General features: G+C 51.1%; 1 protein-coding gene across 5 annotated transcripts in view; it reads right to left on the bottom strand.

Annotated features, from left to right (window-relative positions):
- LOC144950091 (fibronectin type-III domain-containing protein 3A-like) overlaps positions 1–20,363 on the bottom strand; it is a 148,718-nt gene that overhangs the window by 75,046 nt on the left and 53,309 nt on the right. The gene's annotated exons all lie outside the window — the stretch shown is intronic.

Here is a 20,363-nt window from a genome sequence, read left to right on the forward strand (position 1 = left end):
TTTGCACTTAGTCACATATTCACTTTAAGATGTTTTTTGTTCATGTTTTTGTTTTTTGTTTGTTGCGGTTGCACCCGATTCAAGAGCCGAATGGCTCACAGGGTTATACCTAATACTTTAACTTCTTCTACACAATGCAGGATTACAGGCATGCGCCGCCACCATCAGCAGCAGCCGGGGTCAATTCACTCCGGGATGGAGGCCTCTTTGAGCGCTTGCCAACACTCGTGATCCTGCGATGCAGGATTCACCTGGCACCTGCGTACAGGTCGACTTCACAGCCCCGTCTCCACGGCAAATCGGGGCCCTGCAGGTCGCTTACACTGGTCAACAAAAAAAACATTTTTTTCTGGCCTGGACTTTTGCAGCTGTTTTAGACTAATTTCAGGGTGCCGATTCCAAATCTGATCTCAGATTTGCTCTATCACATCTCATTTCTATGCTATCGGCATACCCCATTTTCATTGATTTTACCCGAAATTAACTCTCACTTATGATTGCAAGTTGTTGCGAGTCAGTGACTGATTTAGTGCTAAAATATGGCGCTGTATTTTTAGGATAGTGTGTTTATAATATCATTTTATGTAGATATCCACATTTATTTAATATTTTTCTTCTGCAGTTTTTTATTGAAAATGCAATATTTGATATCTCAAAAACTGATGCCAGATTTGGAATCCGCACCCCAAAATTACATTAAAACCGTTGGGAATACCTTATGCCAGAAAAAGTGTGACCAGTGGAATCGTTGATGGAGTTGACCAAACAATATAGGGCCACAGAGCTTGGGCAATTGTTGACCAGTGTAATTCTCCTTTAGGGCTGCCACCCTCTCGCTCGTCTCAACCACCGACCACAGTCCATTCTGTCGACGTGTCCTTGAGAGCGGGCTTTGAATTATGAAAATCGCCCTTCATACATACTTCGGTAAAGTCACGTAGGTAAAAAAAGGAAATAATAAGTATAACCCGTAAAAACAAAGTTTTTCACTATAAATCCTTTATATGCGTGGCAGCGAACTTAATATAAAGGATTTTAAAATATATTCGCCTGTGGAGGACGTGGGGATCGATCCCGCGACCTTTGGCATGGGAAGCGAGGGCGCTACCAACTGCGCTACTCCGCCACGGCCTGTGGAGGGGTTACGCTCTGGGCTCTTACACTGTGACGTTCAGCCAAAGCCATGAATGAGTTCTATTTGAATATATGTAAAATCATTTTTTTTGCCTAAAAAGTGTAAAATTTTGGGAATTTTTTTTCACGAACATTAATTGTCACGCACAACGAGTCTGTGTGGAGAATGTCAGCTCGATTGGATCACGGGAAGTGGGTTAAAAAATGACCGAAAGATTTGCACGGTCGTAAGCAAGCAAGCACGCAAGCAAGCAAGCACGCAAGCAAGCAAGCAAGCGAACTTAATATAAAGGATTTAAAAATAAATTAAATCACGACATTTCGGAGGCAACACAAGCTTCTCCGAAACGTCGTGATTTAATTTATTTTCATTTTCCTTTTTTTTCACCTACGTGACTTTACCGAAAAAAACAAACGAGTATGGACCCTTGCAGTCACGAAAACTTCAAATCTAGAACTCCCTGCGTACGTTCTCCGATGCGCGTCGCTCCAGCTTTACATCTCTCGCCAGAATTCCAAGTGCGCGTCCGTCCACACTTCTTTGCCCAAGCTGTTGTCCCCCCCCCCCCCCCCGTTACGTTTCCTCCATTTAAATGTCCGTTCGCTCTTCTGCGCCACGTACGTCGTGGCAGGTAATACGCACCGATCGAAAACAACAACAACAGCAAAGAATAGTGATAGGTTTTTACCCTTTCAACTGGTACAAAAACTGACACCTTTATACAAGGCATCATGTTTGCAATAACCACAACACAAGCAGTCAAAATGCAAACAAAAAGAAACAACTCTGATAATGATAATGATGTGCACTGTCCTTGAAGTTGATTGGTCCACACCCGAGACAGCTTTTCTTAGAGCCTAGTCTCCACTGGTGTACGCCTTTTGGCGTCATCTGGCCCAACACCAATGGAGACTAGGCTCTAAGAAAAGCTGTCTCGGGTGTGGACCAATCAACTTCAAGGACAGTGCATATCATTATCATCGTCAGAGTTGTTTCTTTTTGTTTGCATTTTGACTGCTTGTGTTGTGGTTATTGCAATCATGATCCCTTGTATAAAGGTGTCAGTTTTTGTACCAGTTGAAAGGGTAAAAACCTATCACTATATTTTGCCACTGGTAAAGGAGATGTCTCAACAGCAAAGAACTTTCTTCCTACGCAAAGGAAAGCATGAGTGAAGCAGCAACACACAGGTGTTGCGCATAAATCGCTGCGAGCACCGCTCCTGACCAAGACCTGCGCGCGGTCCTTTCATCTTTCCAAAGGTCTCTTTGTTTGCTCATCCAAAAGCAGCACCGTTGTAGCCGCTGCCTTACAACTCATCGCCGCACGCATTTAAAGAGAAATTACCCAGCTCCGTTTCTCACCTTTTAATGTACTTCATTTATACAAATAGACATGCTACGAGACGCGAGGAACAGTCTCGTTATACCACAAGGCTCTGCTTTTGATTAGCGGGCGCGTTTGTGCATATTTTCTTTGAATAAAGTGAACGCACGTTCCACGATTAATATGCGCGTTCATTACTGCGTACACATAACAACAACAACAATGGCCGCCGGCGTTATCGAAATACTTTTTTTTGTCTGTCGCTCAAAGAACGCGTTTTTGTGTTTTGAGTGTGTGAGCTGGTCTCGAGAGTTTGCAAAAATCCCGGAGACTCTCTCGATTATCTGCGCTAATGACGGGGAGGTCGCTTGTAATTCAATAATATCAATTTTCCATGGACATTTATGCCAAAAAACACTAATATAGATATATCGCGTGGATTGCGGATTAAGCGGAGCAACACATTTGTTTGGTTTAAGCACGCGAGTTGTAATAAACATTTCCAAAAACTAACAATGTATAACCGTTTTTATATTATTCATTTGGGCTTCAGGGAAAAATCCACGAGTTATTAATTTGTGATAATTGTTTTTTTACCCTTCTATCTGGCAACAAAACTGACACCTTTTTTTACAAGGAGTCATGTTTGCATTGACCACAATACCTGCAGTCGGAATGCAAACAAAAAAAAACAAATTTCATTTGTGTCAAAATCTCAGGTGTGTGGTTAATGCGCAAATTTGATCAAACACAGGCGGATAAATCGAGAGTCCACTATACAAGTCAGGAGGATTTAAGAGCGTGGTGAGCACCACCTCACTGCCATCTGCGAGTCAAAATACCACAATGAATATTGAGGCGAATATCGAAGAAAGTGTGTAGCACAGCATGTTTGGGCAAGGTGGGGAGAGACTGGGTATGACAAAGCAAGTGATAATCCATTCATTGCGCTGGATCATTCTCCAACTATCCTCGTGTTCTCAGGTTAGTCGGAAATAAGAACAAAAAACTAAAAAGTGCACAAAAGCGTGGAGAGAGACGTGCACTTGGAATAACTCTGCGGGACAGAAAGAGGAACACATGTAACTGGTAAATCGGGAGAGTAATTGATAAGAAATAAATAAAATTCCAGCTCTACTTGTGATACATTCTTCTCGACAGACCTATTCTTCACCTGAGGACGGCTGCTTGCGTTGTGGCCGAAACGTCGTGAGAATTATTGTATTATGTTTTATTTTTATTATTTTATTATTTCCATTCTACGTGACTTTACCGAAAGAACCAAGAAGGAGAGATGCCGATGATACGCTTGACTCCAAGGAGGCGTTAAACTGAACAAAGAGGGTAGGACGGACGGGAAGCAACACAAACAATGAGGGGGACGAGGGAGGAGTCGATCCCTCAATCGATCCGCGACATCGTTGACGATCCGTCAGCTTCGCCAGAGGCGGGAGGGCAAATCGTTGCACGCCTGCCGATCTCACAAATTAGCGTTCAAATTCCACAAATTCGTATTCATTGCCGCCCACGTGCTCAGGGTCACCGAGCAAACAAAAGCTTTCGTTGGGAAACATCCGCTGCTAATTTAGTTCGGTGGCGGTGGCGCGTGGTTCAGATTTTGTTCCGTTTTTCTTTGGTCGGGACAAAAACAGCAGAGGGCATGGAAACCTCAAATCTTTTTTTTGGCTTTTGAACAAAAAAAAACGAGCGTCGTTTTTATTTGTAAAACCCGAGCGACGCCCGCGGGGTCATTTCGATGGCAAATGAGCGGCGTCGCAGTTCTGGCGTGTGCCGTCCGTCCGGTGGATAAACAAACGCCGTTCTCTCCCCGTCCGAGGCGAGAGCGTGCGGAGGAGCGCCCGTGTCCGTCCGCACCCTCCCGAGCGTGTCCATCAGGGGGCACTGCGTCCGTAATTGTCATCTCTCTCTCTCCGCTCTCTCTCGCTTCCCACCGCTCAATCTACGGGACACAGGCCCCCGTGTCTCAACTCGCAACAGGCAAAAGAGTCCGATTCCCCGTCACGGGCCAATCCCGGTGGGTGAGCAGCGGCTACTCGTCCGCCCGGCGACGAAGAGTGAATGAATGAACGGACTCTCTACGTAACAAAAAAAAATCAACGATTCGACGACATTCGTTTAGCGTGTGGACCCTGCAGGCCCAATGGGGGCCTGAAGCAGACAGCATTTCGACTATATATTTTTTTCCACAATGTAGGTTTTTTTGTTTTGGGTTAGATCGCGTACATATAAATGTGTCGTTAAACCCGCCACCACCCCGACACAGCCAATTTAGTAAGGTTTGTCACGTAAACGGAACGTGCCAATTCGCTACTAGTACAGCACACCGGTTGTGTTGGAGAGTAAACCCACAACATTTACAATTACAGTACGACGTTTCGCCAGTAATTACAACGAGCGTCGTCAGGCGGCAGCCAGAGTTGTGTAGAAATCCTCGTGTTCCGTTCCTTAAATAGCGGGGTGGATGTACGCCGCTTAAATGGCTCCACACTGACTGAAGAAAAGTCGGTGGGGGACTGTGGGTCCAGATAGGTCCTGGGCTGCTGGACGGGATGACAACGATCGACGGACCAGAATATCGACGGGGCGGCTACCGAGGAATGGAACGCGTACGACAGGCCGTCCACGTAGGAGATGGAGCGATGCAATCAGCCGTGTGTACAGGCAGCAGGTGGATTATTATAATAATACAAACTGTCAACTATTTTTATTTTAACAGGTAAGGTCGGCTGAGCCATGTAGCTTTTTTTTTCGGAAGCAACCTGGCTATCGGATAGCTCAACGAAGTGGCTTATCACGTGGACATTTATAGCAGCCAAATACTCTAAACGTGCGATGTCAATTCTAAATGTGGAGGGGGAAAATCGGAGGACCCTGAGAAAAATCCACAGGACCACGGGAAGAGCATCCAAACTGCAAATACACAACAACAGTCGTCAGAGGTTCGGAATCGAACCCACGACCTCCTGCATACCAGGCGAGGTGTTTAACTCATCTCGCCACCGTGTGTCGAGCATGGCCAATTATCGCGAGCACAACAACAGACACGAGAGAGACCGAGAGACAGCGAGTGTCACCTCGTGTGACACGCGCTTCCAATCGTAGCTGGCAGAAGTACTGAGCGAAAGTGGCAAACGTAGCTCGAAAATTAGCTTCTTATTTTCCCAATGGGACAGACTTCCCCCCCCCCCTCCCCCCCCCCCCCGGGGCAGGCATTGTTGCTGCATGCGGTGGAAGCAGAGGGGGGCCATGTGGTACGCAGTTGGAATTTTCTTTGGTAATCCTCGTTCGTGCGCTGCATCGCGCAATGACTCACTCTTATTCTAAATGCAAGTCACAGACGCCCGCTCATTGAGAACCCCAGCGGTGGAGGGGGAGGGGTTTTTTTTTTTACACACACGGAATATTTAAAAAACATTTTAAAAAACACAATTTTATTTTTACGATGGCACAATTCAAAATTAAAAATTTGAGGGATTATTCTGTTGTAATTTTTTTTATTTTGTGGGATTTTTTTTTTGCATGGTACATTAGATTGCAGGTTGTTGAATTCATGTATAGAGTAATGGTATTTGTAAATCATTCAATTGAACAATTTTAGGATTTAAATTGAGGGAAAATTGTACATGTTCCCATTGTATATTTGTACATATGAATTTTCAGGGTCATTGTAAATTAAACTTGTTTTTTTGGGTGGAAAATGACCAACAGCGCAATATGTTCATTTCATCTAATTAGGGATCCTCTGCCGACCACGTGACAGATATTGACGATGCGAGGTCGCCGATTTCTTTCCGCCAACCGGCATAGCCACAACGCGTTCAAAAATAGCTCATAAAACATGCGCTCCCGGCCTCAGCAAAGACGCATTAAAACAATCGGTCTATTATTACCCGTTAGCCTCAAAGTCCTGTCGCCAGGCACAACGTACGCACGCATTTTATTTACCCGAGCTATTTCCGTGCCTCCGAAAATCTATTTCCATTCTCTCGCGAGGACGCACGAAATACGGTTGGGGGTTTTTTTTTCACTTTACACGGTGGGGGGGGGGGGGGAGAGGGGGGGGGCCCTCTTTCATTCAGGGCTGTGAGTAAGTCACACGCCCACTCAATGACATCACCGAGGTACCTGTGACGACAGCATTTGCGTCACGGGAACACATCAAGCCCGCCGGCCAGGAACGGTGCGCGCCCGTCGTTAATGATAATTAAACGGGAGGCCGTGCGCGCGCTCGCTCCCTCTCTTCTCCCTCCTTCCCTCCCCCATCATCTTTCTCTCTCCCCCATCCCTCTTTCGTTTGTGTGTGTGTGTATATTATTATTTTGTTGTTGCGCCATGTCAATTTCTACCCCGGCGTTATCGGCGTCCGCGTCGGGAGATGGGCGATCCCCCGCTTTGGGTGCTTCGCAGAGCAAGTCCAACAACTGGGGCTGTCGCCCTGTCCCGTTAGTACCGGGGGCCGTCCGCTTTTGTCGAGGCAGCCGCTAATGTTTCACCGCTCGAGACGGCGGAAGCAGTGCCGTGGGGATTCTTCTGCCGATGATACATCCTCGTTTTTTTGTACCGCAATCTTACAGGCCCCCTTGTAATTAGAGGGCGGACCGTGAAAACGCATATCGCACAACCACCGCTGATATCCCTTCACGTGACCTCTGACCCAAACTGCAGAAATCATCACTGGCATCCTCTTTTCAAAATGTCTCTCTTCCTCACACCTCTCTCGCTCGCTCTCTGACCTTCCATTCCTTTCTCTCCGTGTTTCACCATCTCGCCATCTCGCACCGCATCTCTCTGCTCTATCCATTCTCTCTCTCTCTCTCCTTCTCCCCGCGCCCTCCCCCCCCCACCGTCTTCCTCTTGTTTCTGCATTCTGCCTCCGTCTCCCGCCTTGGTTTTAAACGCTCCCCTCTTCTCTTCCTCTCCTCCCACCGACAGTTTACGATTTCCCATCATCTCCCCATTCCTCCTGCACCGCACTCCCCACCATACCGCGCACTCCCCGTCCCACCGCTCCTGCACTCCCCTAATCTCCCGTTACTCTCCGCCTCGCTCGCGCTCTCGCAAACCCGCGCGGTGGAATTACAGCCAAACGGGCCCCCCCCCCGCCGCCCCCCCCCCCCCCCCCCGCGACAGCCTCACCACGGCGCGTGCGGTGGGAAAGCAGCGTGGGCCGGTCCCTCGTCCGGCGTCGGTGGCAGAGGTCGCAAACGGGTTTTGATTCCTTACTCATACCCGGCCGCACCAGGGTCGCAAATGGGTACCCGTACCCGGCCGGGTACATGTACCCGTTCCCTACCCGTACCCGTACCCTACCCGAAATGAGTGACAAACAGTTACTCACCAGTGACTCACGGCCTACCCGTACCCGTACCCGGCCGCACCAGGGTCGCAAACGGCTACCCGTACCCGGCCAGGTACGGGTAGCCGGGTATCGGGTAGGGTACGGGTATCGGGTACCCGGTTGCGACCTCTGGTCGGTGAGATCGTTGCCCCTCACGTGGCAGAAGCGGCGCGCGTGGGGTCTATTAATCTAATACGGTCTCGTTTTATCCTCGTGACGCTGCCTTCAACTCCGCTACGCTCCAGATGCCGAGCGACATCCACGCGGCAACGAGGGCCGCCGCGGCTCTGAGACGAGACGACGCCAACGTGATAAGTGAAGCGGCGTCATGAAATTAAAGTTCACGTCACGACCGTCAGCCGACGTTATCCACAAGCACTGCCGTGCGGTCATTTAACCAGAGGTCATAAATAATGCCTGCTCATGAGTGGCGCCACGGTAGATGTTAACTACCTCGTCTGGTATACAGGAGGCCGTGGGTTCGATCCCAACCCTGACACCTGTTGCTGTATATTTGGAGAATGTCCTCCGTCTCTCCCAGTGGTCGCGTGGATTTTTCTCCTGGTCCGCCGGTTTATCCCTCCACATTTAGAATCAACACGTGCGTTGAGAGAATTTGGCTGCTATAAAGTTCCACGTGACAAGCCACTTCGTTCAGCTATCATTTGTGTCCAGGTCGCTTCTGAAAAAGAGCGATATAGCTCAGTGGACCTTTACCTGGTGAAATGACATTTTTAAAAAGAGAGTTTAGCGTTTTTAAGTCACGATTTCTGGTCGATTTGGCCACACCAACCCATCCGTCGCGCTCACAGCACACACCATCACATCCGTCGCGCTCACAGCACACACCAACCCATCCATCGCACTCACCGCACACACCAACCCATCCATCGCGCTCACAGCACACACCATCACATCCGTCGCGCTCACCGCACACACCATCACATCCGTCGCGCTCACCGCACACACCAACCCATCCATCGCGCTCACCGCACACACCATCACATCCGTCGCTTGGGCGTGCCGGCCTTAATAGTTCCTTACGAACAGCACTTGCCCCGACGTACCCGAACCGGCGATATGGGTCATCTTTGTCTTTGGTGTAACATTGGCGGGGACGGTCTCTCTTTGCTCTTGAATTGCGTAACAGCGCCGTCAGCCCTCGACTAATACGGTAACACTGGGGTTTTTGTCGCCCACTGAAAGCAGTCATTAATCTCAATCGGGAGGAGGCCGCTCGCTGGCTCGCCATGACAATAAAAAGAGGACAATTACCTCCGTTAATTTGTCTAGGAAGCTGACGCACGACGGACTCCCAACGCCACAGCACACACGGGCACCGATCCCTCGCCTCGCGCTCATAACGAACCACGGGACCGTCACCACGGTACTCTTAGTTCTTTCGGTAAAGTCACGTAGGTAAAAAATGAAATTAAAATTAATACAAAAATAAAATAATAAAAATCACGACGTTTCGGAGGCAACACAAGTAGTCTCCGTCATCAGGTGGGACCGTCACAATTTTAATTTCATTTTTTTACCTACGTGACTTTACCGAAAGAACGAAGAGTAAGAATCCTTGCAGTCACCAAAGCTTCAAATCTAGAATCGTCACCACGGCGCCAGCGACTACGTGGCGTAACCCCCACCCCCCCTGCCCTGGCCATGGTGCTGGGAAGTCGTTGTTAAAAATGCGGCATCGGGCAGCTTACGAATGGGGGCGGTGCATATTACCAGTCGACGTTTGTCAAATCGGCGTGCGTTGTTGAGGCCGGGTACGCTGCCCACTTCTCCCCGAGACGGCCGGCCACGGCGTGGAAGAGTAGGCCAATAATAAAGCACCTTCGGCGCAGGCCCTTCTGGCAGCGGTGGCGCGAGCAGGCAATTTCAGGGCTGCACCTTTGAATCGCCTCCTCGGTCAACGCGATTCCATACCGACCTCGAAATCGGAGCGTTTACAAAAGGCCGCCGGTGCCGGCACAGCAGCGGGGTGACAGAAACGGGGTTCCCGCGGGATAAAGGAGGAGGAGGGTTTGGCCATGTTTGTTTGTTGTAGTACAGAGTTAGACTGATGGCCTTAATCTAAGTTGTCTGGTGGTTGTTGTTGTTTGACTTGCATCCCACTGGGATTTTTGCACACAGTGTTGGTGTACGGTGCTTTTTCTGCAATATTTTGCTGTCTTTTCTTGGATTTTCTGTTTGCACTTAGTCACATAGTCACTTTAAGATGTTTTCTGGTTCATGTTTTTGTTTTTTGTTTGTTGCGGTTGCACCCGATTCAAGAGCCGAATGGCTCACAGGGCTACACCTAATACATGAACTTGAACTTTTACTTGAATTATTACGTTGAAGAGCGTCGAGCGATAACGCCACCCCGGCAGGCCCCCCCCCCCCAGCTCAAACACAGCGAAACAGCAACGGGCTCCGCCGTGCAGTGACAGATAACTCGGGGAAACAGCGGCCCCCGCTGGTCCCACTTGGAAGCTGCAGACATCGAGAGACGACCGCATTGCCACACCAAAATCTCCGCTCAGGTGCGGCTCGCCAGAGTCCAGTCATTTCTTCCGCCCCCCACTACTTGCGCGGGGGGGGGGTGGTGGCGGTATCACCTGCAGGAGTCGAGTTCGGGTTCGTCGAGGGGAAAGAAATTTAGCGGTCGCAAGCGGCAACTGTTACGCAACAAAATGCGAGCTAAATTTCGATTGAAAGCTTTCGTGACTGCAGGGATTCATCTTCTTGGTTCTTTCGGTAAAGTCACGTAGAAGGGAAATAATAAAATAATAAAAATAACACATAATAAAATAATTCTCACGACGTTTCGGCCACAACGCAAGCAGCCGTCCTCAGGTGGAGAACAGGTCTGTCGAGAAGACAGCGTCTGAATGACACACTTTTGCATATCAATATGCAAATTATTTTGTCAAGGCGCTCTTCCCCCCTCCATCCCAGCTTAAATAGACGCTCCAAGCCTGGGGTGTGTCATTCAGACTCTGTGAAACAAGTAAACCCGTAAAAACAAAGTTTTTCACTATAAATCCTTTATATGCGTGGCGGCTAGTCTTCTCGTCCTCTGGCTTGAGATGGCTGCCACCTATGGGTCAGATGATTGTCTGCCAGTATTAAACAATTGGTAATTAAATATTTAATTTGTTTTCCCTAAACAGTGTAAAATTTTGGGAAAAAAATTTCACGAAAATGAATTGTGACACACAACGAGTCTGTGTGGAAAATGTCAGCTCGATTGGATCACGGGAAGTGGGTTAAAAAACGACCGAAAGATTTGCACGGTCCTAAGCAAGCAAGTGAACTTAATATAAAGGATTTAAAAATATATTCGCCTGTGGAGGACGCGGGGATCGATCCCGCGACCTTTGGCATGGGAAGCGAGGGCGCTACCAACTGCGCTACTCCGCCACGGCCTGTGGAGGGGTTACGCTCTGGGCTCCTACACTGTGACGTTCAGCCAAAGCCATGAATGAGTTGTATTTGAATAAATGTAAAATAAAAAAAATTTTGCCTAAAAAGTGTAAACTTTTTGAAAAAAAATTTCACGAACATTAATTGTCTCGCACAACGAGTCTGTGTGGAAAATGTCAGCTCGATTGGATCACGGGAAGTGGGTTAAAAAACGACCGAAAGATTTGCACGGTCGTAAGCAAGCACGCAAGCACGCAAGCAAGCGAACTTAATATAAAGGATTTAAAAACAAAGGCGAGCATTCACTTACGGTGCGGTTTCTTGCCGTCGTATAGCGGCGGGTGCGTGGCTTCTTCACGACCATCTGGCAAACGGCTAGGTGCGATGAGCGATTCTCAGCTCCGGCTGAAATAATTAACACCAAACTGGCTCAAAGCTGGATATTAGTAAAAATAAAGAATTAAACCCCCGTGTTAATGTAATTAAGTGTATTAACTTAATTATCTCAGGCAACTGCGTGTGAAGTACTGCGATTAAATTATCACTTCCCCGTGCGCAGTGCCATGCCCTTAGTCACAACGTGACGGTGGGGGTACTGGGGGGCGTGGGGGTGGATGGGTGGAGGTTTCGTGTCCGATCGGTGTGATGACGGTGGGGAGCGGTGGCGCAACGGTTAGCGCGACGCACCACGACCCCGGCCAGCCGGGTTCGAATCCCGCTCACGGCCAACACCAGCGACGATTATCCGAGCCGGTCCCGGGGCATCCTCTAGGTCGACTCAGCCTCAAATGAGTACACCTGGTGCAGCGTGTAAACATCGCCGACGGGAGAGACAAAGGCGGTCGGGCGTGGTGCTGGCCACCCACGCCCTCCGCGTACCACGGTACCGGCCTTCACAGGTGCTGCTCGCAAACAGCACTTGCCCCAACAGTCTTGTTATGGCCATACGGGAGGGGGGGGATCTTTGTCTTTGTACTTTTCCAGGCCGCCAGACCACCCCCCCCCCCCCCCCGCTCCTTAAGAGGTGGCTAGTGGCATCTGGCGCAGATGCCCCCCGTTTTCGTTTTTATTCAACCGCTGAGTTAAGAAAGGACACAGGTGGGGGGTTACGGGGGGGGGGGGGGGGGGGGACACGTGGCTCAGATGCCCCCCCAATGCAACCTCTCGCTACGGTACCGCGCGAACAGAAAGCGTCCCACGCTAGGGCCGACTCCTCTGCACCATCTGCCCACCGACAAAGATTACATCGAAAACCAAATTTCCCACCCCGACCCCCTACCCACGAATGTGCGCAATCGCATCAGATCTCAGAAGCTAAGTGGGGGGGGGGGGGGGGTCGTGTAAAAGATGGGGGTTACTTGGATGGTTGACTGACAGGGAAGACCCCAGCTGTTTGCAGGCTTGCTAAGGTGGCGTTTTAGACTGCCGGGTGAGTGTAGTTTCGTCTGCCCTGTCAGGAGGTGGAACCAGGCAACCCATGGATTAACAATCTAGAGTCCTACCTGCTAAGCCCCCCCACCCCCTCCACCCCCCTTCATGCCGAACACAACATTCGGAGTCGGTCAGCGCTTTTGCTGGATGAACGTAGGGGTTGTGCAGAGCGCAAATACAAAAATAAAGATTCGCGATAGCGACGACTTGGGGAGAGATTTAACGACAAGCAGAGGCCTGCTGCTGCTGCTGCTCACATACAGCAGGAAGGCACGGCTCCCATCCCATATGCCTTTCACGTGTGTCACGTGATCACCGCATTTGCACGTACGGATGTTCTTAGCCTTGTCTAGACCACCAACTCAGGAGTGAAAACGACAAGCAGAGGCCTGCTGCTGCTGCTGCTCACAAACAGCAAGAAGGCACGGTTCCCATCCCATATGCCTTGCGTGCACATCGTGTTTCCACCACCACCAGTGCACATACACAATTCTCTCAGCCTTGCCTCGACCACCGGCTCGACGGAGCTGAACGTTTGACCGTTTTATCATAAGGGCCAGCAGCTCGAAGAAAATTGTAAAAAGAAAGTTGAACAAGTCGGTCTGTCCCATCAGGCACTGCTGCATCCCCCCCCCCTTACCCATCGTGTCCGAGCCAATCACGTCCTCCCCCGCCGACGGATCGAGGTGGCAGGTCCCCGCGACGTGGCGGTGGCGGCAGCGTCCGCATCGCCCACCACCCCCCCGCCCAACTCCAGGAGCCGCGGCGGACGTGGCGTGACACGCGCCCGAGATTCAATCACCCCCGACAGCGCCGTGCATTAGCCGCGCACGCCGATGTAATTACGTTAGCGTTACGATTATCGCGTTTGGTTTGATTCGATTTATAAAAAATGAAAGTTCAGCGCGGTGAAACGCGCCCGGTTTTTAGCGTTTGAGGCCACGCTGTTCGGATTTTCAAGGATTTTTTTTTTTCCAGAGCACGATGTGAAACACAAACACACGCACAAGCTCAAGTAAAGTGCTGTTAGCGAGCACCTATTAACGCCGGCACGGCAAACGAAGGGGTGTGGGTGGGTGTGGGGCAGCGTGGCACCTGTGAACCGGCCACCTTTGTCTTCCCAATATCAATGTTTCGATGAAAAAAAAAAGTTCATCTTAAGTTTCCATTATAAGGCAATGGAAAAACCAAGGGACCTTTTCAGATGTTTTATGTAACCAACCACAGGAAAGCAATTAAGGCCGAGTTGATCTAAGGGTGGCTCTGAACACGGTTCAGATATTCATCACTGTTGTTGGCCTTGGCCTGGAATCAAACGCGGCTTGCAGACTTCGTAGCGCACACGTACACACACACACATAACAAAGACCCCCCCCCCCACCCCATATAGCGTTTATAGACTGTTGGGGAAAGTGCTATTCGTGAGTAGCATCTGTGAAAGCCGGTACGGCGCATGAGCGGGTGGGTAGCCAGCACCACGCCCGGCTGTGTTTGTCTCCCCAGTGGCGATGTTTACACACCACCGCACCAGGTACTCATTTGAGACGAGGCCCAGGACCGGTTCAGATAATTGTGAGAGGGAATCGAACTCGGGTGGCCGGGTTCGTAGCGCAGCATGCTAACCGCTACACTCCTACCCGCTCCCCACACTCGGACACATAGACGTACACACAAAGACAACGATCCCCCGTGTAGCCTTAACAGACTGTTCGGGCAAGTGCTGTTCAGCGAGCATCTATGAAGGCCGGCACGGCACACGAGGGGGGTGGGTGGCCAGCATCACGCCCGGCCGCCTTCATCTCCCCAGTGGCAATGTTTACACACCACCACACCAGGTACTCATTTGAGGCCGAGTTGACCTAGGGAAGGGCCAGGACCGGTTGAGATAATCGTCACCGGTGGCGGCCGCGAGCGGGAATCGAACTCGGGTGGCCGGGTTCGTAGCGCACCGCCACCACCGCCACCGCTCCCCACACACGCACACACACACCCAGCGCCGGGTCTCTCCTGCTCAAGTCTCACACACACGGGGCGGCCATTTCTCCAGCGGCCAATCTGTTCCCTTAATGGCTTCACGCGGCCCCGGGTCTCCCTGGTGATGGCGCTGGGCGGTTGCCACGGCGACAGCCTCGCGGTAGCCATGGCTATAGGCCGAGTGTGGAAGCCTTCCAGCCAGCGGCCCGGGCAGCTCCTGCTTAATTGATATGTGCATCAGCAGCAGCAGCAACAGCAGCAGCAGAGGCATTAACGGATGCCTTTTCAATTGTTTCATTTGTTTTGTGTCTGCACCGTGAAGCCGTTTCGTATCAAAGATCAAAGCCGGTTTTATTCGTTTAGCGTAAGGACCCTGCAGGCCAAATGGGGGCCTGAAGCAGACAGCATTTCGACAATATATTTTTTTAACAATGTAGGTTTTTTTGCTTTGGGTAAGATCGCGTAAATATATAAATGTGTCGTTAAACCCGCCACCACCCGACGCAGCCCACTAGTAAGGGTTGTCACGTAAACAGAACGTGGCCAATTCGTCTCTAGTACAGCACTAACCGGTTGTGTGTTGGAGAACAAATCCACAACATTTACAATCCGAGTACGACGTTTCGCCAGTAATTACAACCAGCTTCATCAGGCAGACAGCCGGAATGCATTTCTTGCTCCCCCACCTCCCTCACCGCCCCCCCCCCCCCCACCCACCCACCCTCCGCATCCTCCCCACTTTCAATTTTACCGTCTTAAGATTTTAGCGAGACGACCGGGAGAGGTGAGAGGCTCTTTCGGCGAGAGGTATGCGGCGCAGTAAGCTGGACGAGAGAAAAAAAGTTGAGAGAATTAGGGGGGCGGCGAGAGGCGAGGAGAGATACACACGAGACGGTGGGGGGGGGGGGGGGGCAGCACGGGGGAGCCGTAGAGGCGGCGGAGTTAGACGAGAGATGGAGACGGAGTGAGATGAGAGATGGGAGAGGCTCTTTTTTTTCTCCTTAGCTTCTCGTTATTGGGATGCGAATCCGAGACGATATTTTTTTTGCTGCCGTGCCCCACAATTATTTTCATGAGAAGGTTCACCACCCACCCCACCACCCCCCTCCACCCCCCTCTCCCTCCTCCTCCCCCCCACCAGTCCGAGGGATTCGGTGCAATGCTACGACCCGGGGGACCGCGGTTTGATTCAAGAATCGGTTATTTTCCAAACTCAGCGATTGCACAACGGAAGGAGGCGGGGGGGGCACACCGTATCCAACCGTTACGCTCCGACGACAAGCATCGTCCTTCGAACTCGTCGGCGCACTCTGACGACAACAACGATTGTCGTCAAAAGACGCTCGGGACGCAAGACCATGTTACTTCGTTTACGACGTTTCGGTCGAGTGGTGGAAGGTCTCATGACACGACACACGACATTCACACACGCACACACACAAAAAAAACCATGGCCAGGTCATGATGTGGCACCGCCAACCCAAACATGAATTACGAATCTTAACGCTGGCTTAACCCCCGAACCCGCCGCGTGTGACGTTAGCAGTCGCCGTCAATATAGGGGTCATCCACACTAACGGCGTCCCATAACGCTGTACATTAATCATATAGAAAGGACCAAATCCCACATACAGCCACCGCCAAGCAAGTGAAAATCCGACTACTACTACCAAGCAAAAAAGTGAATATACAAATTGAGAAATGGCACCAACACGAAAAGCACGTTTTGCCTGCTCTGTCGAGCTTTCCCCTTTGAAAGCCGCTCAGAAACAAAACGGCCGGGGGGCAGGGGGGGTGGGTGGTGGGTAGGGTGGAGGGGGGCAGAGGCTTGAGGGGGGCAGGATTGGGGAAGACGGTGGTGGCGCACGGCGGCTGCCACTGCCGCCACCGCCGCCACTATGCGGCCCCACGGGAATTGCAGCCCCAGTACCAGACATTGTATCAATTGGTTTTCACGCGAGCGGCGGCGTGAAAAATCCATGCGTTGTACTACTGCCTCGCATGTTGGGGCATCATCGCGCTCGGTGACATTTACGCCATTCAAGCGGCGAACCCCCACCGCCCCCCCCACCGCTCACCCACCCGGCTAGGCTAGCCCCCCACGTTGAACGCATTCACCGGTCGACTCGGCGGGGGGGGGGGGTGTGAATGGAAAGGTTCTGGCCATGCCACCGCCTCTGGTCTTAAAACAAAAAAAACCTTCCCCGTCATATTGTTAAAATCTCGTTCCCCTCCCCCGAACGGCGACGCGTCGCGACACTGGCAATCCTCGCCGCTCTGTCCCAGAACGGCGGGCGGCAGATTGTTGCCGCGGAGACGACCGTCGTAATTCCTGCGGGCGACTGACTGGACTCACACAGAGAAGCATAGACTCACACAGAGACACATAGACTCGCACAGAGACCCATAGACTCACACAGAGACCCACAGACTCGCTCAGAGACCCACAGACTCGCTCAGAGACCCACAGACTCACACAGAGACCCAGTTTGTTGTCCTTCCCTCCGCACCTCCAATTTAGCGCAGTTGCCTATGCACGGTGCAAAAGAAGTTCAACGTGCACATATGAGGCGCAACATGGATGGTAGAACATACGCAGGCTAATTGCATCGTTATAACTGTGAAAGTGGGCTGGGACAAACAAAAACCCCGCAAAAAGGGATGAAGGCTGACGGTCTTCGAGCAGTGAAGGAGCGGCAATAAAGGAATACAATGCATCCAACAGGACATCGTCAGTTTAGATGAGGTGCTCACATCGGCTCTTAGCGAGCTGCTAAGTGAATTATTACCCTGCAGGAGCGCGAGAGATGCCCTCATCCAGCAGTGGATGAATCATGACTGGTGGCGATGATGAAATATACCAGTCCAATGACAGTGTCAGGATCAGAATGTGTATTGACACTGGAGGAATCTGATGAGCTATTAAGCTCTTTTTAAAACAGGTGTCCAAGTAGGCTTGTGTAAGAACATTACAACAATAAACAATACAAAACTATGACAGTAGTGCAAAGAACAAGGTAAACAAACCGCTCAAACACAGACAAATAAAAAATACAAATAAAACTAAACCATCATCCTACCAGGCAAAGCCCACGTGAGCTAACACATTCCTGCGGAGGGAGCTGGTAGGAACGTTGGGTTGCTCGGCCAATGGCCAGGGTCAACGGCGGCGTGGTGTATTCCGCAAATATGCCCGACTGTGAGGGCGGGCACAAGCCGGCGTGAGTAGGTTAAACGTTGAGTTTTATAAGGGCACCACGGGGTGACCAGCCCCTCCCCACCCAGCCCCTCCCCACCCTCCCCACCCAGCCTCCCCTCCCAGCCCCTCCCTGCACGACGGACAGACACAATAATCCCCTGTGGGCTAGTGTAACCAGTGGGTTCCTACCAGTATTAACTTATTTTCTTAGAAGCAACTTGGCCACACAGTGATAGCTCAACAAAGTGGCCCATCATTTGGACATTCACAGCAGTGGACTGATCAAGGCTGCTGCTGCTGGTGGTGGTCATGGCGATGATGACGATGAAAGGAGTTCAACACACATCGCACAAACATCCTCGGTGCATTCCGCTTCGGCGTTCCCTTGGGGAATGGGGGAGAGACACAGGCGGGGCCCCGAATTCAGCGGGAGAGGTCTCTTTAAAATAAAAGTCAGAAGTGATTTTCTACTCGAACGAGCAATGAGGCGATGCTCAATATCCTGCGGAGAGCACACTCTCAGCCAGTCGTCGTAAACAAATTCCACATTACTGTGATGGAATGACAGCCATAAGGTGATACTCATTTTAACATCCCCGGAGGCAATGAATACTAAATTAAAAAATAAACTATTTCTATTTTACCAGGCAAGCCCCACAGAGCTACACAAGCTCTTTTTCAGAAGATGACCTGGGCCCGTAAATTACAGCCCGATGAAGCGGCTTATCGTCACGTGGAATTGCATAGCAGCCAAATACTCTGAACGCGTGACGTTGATTTTAAAATGTGGAGTGAAAACAACCAGAGGAGAACCAGGAGAAAAATCCACGCGACCGTGGGGAGAGAGACACGCAAACTCCAAATATACACCCGCGACCTCCTGCGTACCAGGCGGGGTAGTTAACATCTCGCCACCACGGCGGTGATTCGCTACGGGCTGACCCACCAAGCAGGATGTGAACTCGCAACCTTCTGGCTTCTCTTCGGCAAATCTCAACACGCCGGGACCTCTGACGAGTGGCTCTCCTTAAAAAGCCGAATTTGATGGGGTTCTCGACGGTCCAAATCTAACGGCGCGGTGGGGGGTGGGGGGAAGGGGGGTGGGGGGGCGGGGCAGGGGGGGTAACACCCCTCGGCGATTGAAACCGGGTTTGGTAACCGAGTAACAATTTCCATCAGAAGCACAACGCTGTTCATCAAATCGAGGATTGATCCCAAAGCATATTCACGTAACAGCATGACGAGCAAGGATGGGAATACGGTGACGGTGATAATGTTATCCGTTTCACTTTGGAGTAAAAAAATATGACCACATCACCACCACCACCACCAGCAGCACGTGTTCAACTGCAGGACGCAGTCTTCATTCAAACGAGGGGTAAAGGTGACATCCCTGCAATGGCTCGCTCTCGAGGGCCCCCTCCTCTCCAGGGGATATTTCAGGCCTACTCTTCCACGCCGACCAGACATCTTGCAATCGGTGGGTGTACCCACACTTCGCCCCACCACACCGGAGGGAGGGATGGAGGGGAGGGATGGAGGTGCGGGCCGATGGTAAGCAAAAAAAAATGGCACCTGGCAAGCAAAACGTGTCAGTCGATCTTCTTCATTAAAGAGACGAGACGATCCAGGAATTATGGGGGGGGGGTGGATTACGTCTTTAGTGAGGGGCCCGTCTGGGTGCATTACACCAGACAGCCTCGCTGCGGGACGACTCCTAGCCGTGGGGATTGTTCCTTCAAATCGTGCGGGCGCTAACCCAATTACAGAGCCACGGGCCTCGGGAGACCCGGTTGCCAGACGCCCGCCCACGCGCACACGCGCACACACACGCACACACGCGCACACACGCGCACACACACTTCTAGAAAACACTTGGGCGGTGGTGGGAACACCGCACGCGCTTCACAGCGCCGAGCCCCCGAGGTTCGATTTTCGACCCGGGTGCCACTCCGTGTGCCGTTTGTACGTTGTGTGTTGGGGGTGTCATGGTGGCGAGATGTTAACCATCTCGCCTGGCGTACAGGAGGTCGCGGGTTTATATTTGGAGTTTGTGTGCCTCTCTCCCCCGTGGTCGTGTTGATTTTCTCCGGGTCCTCCGGATTTTCCCCTCTACATTTAGAATCAACAACACGCGTTTAGAGTATTTGGCTGCTTTAAATGTACACACAACGATAAGCCACTTTGTCGAGCTCTTACTTGTGGCCAGGCCGCTTCTGACAAAGATCTACATAGCTCAGTGGGCCTTACCTGGTAAAATTAAAATTAGTTTAGTTCAACTCGACCTTCTTTTGCACCGTGCCTAGCCAACCGCGCCAATCTGTTCGGCATCAGTTTATCTGCTGGTTCAACCGGCACTCCCTTCCACAGTTACATTAAAACGACGCCAAGTGTCACCCATATTGGACAAACTTTCCCAACGCTCAAAAACACACTTGCCAATTACTCAATCCGGATTACGCAGCAGCAGCAGCGACATCGCCCCCCCCCCCTTCCTTCCCCCCCCCCTCCCTACTGTGAGA

The sequence above is a fragment of the Lampetra fluviatilis genome, chromosome 56 (genome assembly GCF_964198595.1).
Source record: "Lampetra fluviatilis chromosome 56, kcLamFluv1.1, whole genome shotgun sequence".
NCBI classification, from domain to species: Eukaryota; Metazoa; Chordata; class Hyperoartia; order Petromyzontiformes; family Petromyzontidae; genus Lampetra; species Lampetra fluviatilis.